The sequence below is a fragment of the Saccopteryx leptura genome, chromosome 6 (assembly GCF_036850995.1).
Source record: "Saccopteryx leptura isolate mSacLep1 chromosome 6, mSacLep1_pri_phased_curated, whole genome shotgun sequence".
Classification (NCBI taxonomy): domain Eukaryota; kingdom Metazoa; phylum Chordata; class Mammalia; order Chiroptera; family Emballonuridae; genus Saccopteryx; species Saccopteryx leptura.
This window is the reverse complement of record NC_089508.1, coordinates 55,892,897-55,896,909: the sequence shown is the minus strand read 5'-3', so window position 1 is coordinate 55,896,909 and position 4,013 is coordinate 55,892,897.

Here is a 4,013-nt window from a genome sequence, read left to right as displayed (position 1 = left end):
TTTGACACTACTCACTTGCCATGTTTCCTCTTTTTTGGAATAATGTATCCTTTAGTATCTGTTATTATTGTATTTATCATTTACAAAACTTGGCTGTACATTCTGTTGTTTATGACTGGTCAGCTCTGAGACTTTTTTTGAAGATAAATCTTTGTTATCTTATTTAAAATCATAATGCTTGTTTCATTTCTGTGTGTTCAGAAACAGTGTGGTCCACAGAAGTTCCCTGCAGTGTCTTAAACCAAGTGGAGGAGAATCCTCAAAGATTCTGGAAGCTCACTTTGAAAACTCTAATTATAAAATAGCTAATTTATAAAATACCATATAATTATGGCTAAAGATGAAAATTGATTGACGAGGAGAGTACAGTTTAGTTTCTACCCAGTGACCCTGAGCAGCCTATAGAATTCTTTTGGTTTTCTTCCCCTTGTGTAGGAGGCCATGTAGCTAAGAGGCAGAGCTTGACCTTTGCCATCAGAAAGGCTGTACAGAGATTTGTTGTGGTCTGAGGCTCAAAACCATGTGATGCCTATTTGCTCTGGTTTGAAATGAGGCTGCTCCAGTTGTACATTGACTGGGTTGTTAGATGAAATATTCTCAGGGCCTTTGCTCCTAATTTATAAGCCAGTAGAAGAGATGTACATTCCTTAAGTAATAGCTCAAATTTGAGTATAATTTGTTGGTTTTTCCACACTGAAATTGTAGCTCTAGATTAATTGTTATTTCTTTGGTATTTGGTTGGAACAGGGATTTCCCTGTAACCAGCCTCAACACGTGAGAAACCTCCAGTGGAAAGACGTGTATATTTTATCTTCACCTCATTGAAGAGGCTGAATAGAAGGAACTACTCAACTGGCTTATGGTCTCATTCTCAGTAAAAGAATTGGGGTTTGATTTATTCTAAGGTCACCATAATAGATTAAGAACCCTGAGCAGATCCTGGCTTTAAGGCTCAATAACTTGTAGGTGGTACTTGTTGCTCAAGGGTGGATGACTGTAAACCTTGCTTCTCTTACTAGTACTAAAATAAGATGTTTTTTAATGCTTGAGCAAAATCAGAGATGGAGTTTACAGTGTTAATCAGGGCTTACCATGCAGAGACTTCTGTGTTAGATGCTTTAAAAGGATGGAAAAGAAATAACAGGGTGGTAGAGATCTTTGTCTTTGTGGAACATTTAATCTACCTGCCCTGATTAAAACACATAAGTATTACTTTAAGGCAACTGCAAAATGCACTACAGATTTTGAAATAATATATATAGTTCCAGTATATAAGATGATACTTAAAATTTTAGAAGTGGTGAAGGCACCTGGGTAATGAATGTGGGTCAAGAAGAAAAGGTGGGGACTGAGGACAACACTGATGCACTGCAGTTGAGAGGTTGGAAAGAGGAGGTGGACTTGTCACTTAGAAAAGAAGGAAAACCAGGGAAGTATGGTGGCCCGAGAGCCGGGGAAGGTATGTCGAATGCTGCTGAGTAATGAATAGGGTAAGGAGTAAGACTTGATTGTTGCATATGGAGAGATGGGTTTTCTGGGTGACCTTGATAAAAGCAATTTCAGTGTGGTCAGGAGAATACCTAAATAGAGTGGATTATAGAGATTGAGAGATAAGGAAGCAGACATGGCATATAGAGTACAGATGATCATATAATTACACTAGGGGAATGGTTTGATAGCCTGAGGAGGATGTGGGGGCAAGACAGTGTATTTTTCTTTTTCTTTTTCTCCTATATTATAGCACTGTAACAGCATGTTTGTATGTCAATGAGAATGACTCCGTGGAAAGGGGAAAATTGATGATGCAGGAGAGAGGAGGGATAGTTGCCAAAGCAAAGTTCCTAAGGAGGGAATAGAGTGGGAAAATTTGAGCATTAAATGCTTATTAGATAAGTAAAAGTATTTAAAATCAATGATTTAAGCTTCTACTTAAGAAACTAGAAAAAGAGCAAACTAAAGCTATTGATAAAATAAGCAGTAGAGTGGAAGTAATGAGAAGAGCAAAATCAAATAGAAAGCAGGAAAACAATAGAGAAAATCAATAAAATAAAAATCTGGTTCTTTGAGAAAATCAGCACACTTGATCAAGCTCTGGCCAGGTTGATAAGGGAAAAAGAAAGAAGGCACAAATGATGACTATCAGGAAAGGGAGGAGACATCACTACAGAGGCTACATTATTAATTCAAATTGGAGTATTATTTTTAAAATGCTAATATATAAATTAAACACTTAGATGAAATGGACAAATATCTATCATGCAAAAATTCTCAACAATATTTTAGCAAATTGAATCAGTAATATATAAAAGTTATAGTATATATGACCAAGTGGAGTTTATACCAATAATGCAAAGTTGGTTTAACATAAAAATATCATTCAGTTTTCTATATTAACAGGCTAAAACAAACAAACATCACATAAATAGATGCAGAAATGTTTTTAACAAAATCTAACAACTATTTTTTTATTAAAAATAAACTCAACAAACTAGGCATACAATAAAAGGTAATTTCTCTAACCTGAAAGGGGACATCTGTGTAAAACCTACAGCTAAAGCCATACTTCAAATGATTAACGACTGAATGCTTTCTCCACTAAGACTGGAAATAAGGCCAGGGTGTCCGCTTTTACATGTTTATTTACCATTATACTGGAGGTCCTAGCCAGTGAAAAAAGACAATAAAAAGAAATGTCGTGGCCCTGGCCGGTTGGCTCAGCGGTAGAGCGTCGGCCTGGCCTGTGGGGGACCCGGGTTCTATTCCCAGCCAGGGCACATAGGAGAAGCGCCCATTTGCTTCTCCACCCCCCCTCCTTCCTCTCTGTCTCTCTCTTCCCCTCCCGCAGCCAAGGCTCCATTGGAGCAAAGATGGCCCGGGCACTGGGGATGGCTCCTTGGCCTCTGCCCCAGGCGCTAGAGTGGCTCTGGTCGCAGCAGAGCAACGCCCCTGAGGGGCAGAGCGTCGCCCCCTGGTGGGCAGAGCGTCGCCCCTGGAGGGCGTGCTGCGTGGATCCCGGTCGGGCGCATGCAGGAGTCTGACTGTCTCTCCCCGTTTCCAGCTTCAGAAAAATACAAAAAAAAAAAAAAAAAGTCCTAACAGATTGGAAATAAATAAGTAAAATTCTTTATTTTCAGATGATATGATTGTTGGCATAGAAAATCCTACAGAAGCTACAAAAAGTTAACAAGAAATTAGTGAATTTCACGAAATCATAGAATTCAAGATCAATATACAAAAATCATATTTCTCTATACAAGCAGCAAAGAATTAGAAATTGAAATTGATTGGTTCTCTAGAACTAGTTTGCTTCTCAAACTATCTGAAATGAAGAGCTATTTTTAAGTTTTCTAATCCATTACAGATCAATGGTTTTGTATAATACAACAAAAATCAATTATTATAAAACTGACATTCAGATTATAAACCCAAAATTGTTATCTGAGTCAACAGATACAAAATTACATTTCAGTAAATAAAATAAGAATAGACATAAGGTAAATGGAAAGAATTACAGAAATATACATGTTTATTGGAAATGTGTTTATAGGCACTTTATAGAATCACTATTATACTCAAAACATTCTGTTCTGTAATAACTGAACAAAAAAATAGCATGAATGAAAAGATGATTCTTCATATTAAATGCCTGTTTAACCTGTTTAATACACTAGGAAAGAATACCCATGGCCCTGGCCGGTTGGCTCAGTGGTAGAGTGTTGGCTTGACATGTGGACATCCTGGGTTGGATTCCTGGTCAGGGCACACAGGAGAAGTGGCCATCTGCTTCTTACCCCTCCCATTTTATTTTTCTCTCTTTCTCTCTCTTCCCTTCCTGCAGCCAGGGCTTGATTGGTTCAAGCACATCTCCCCAAACTCTGAAAATGGCTCTGAGGAGCCTCCACCTCAGGTGCTAAAAATAGCTCAGTTGTGAGCATGGCCCCAGATGGGCAGAGCATTGGCCCCAGACGGATTGCCAGGTGGATCCTGGTTGGGAAGCATGTAGGAGTCTGTCT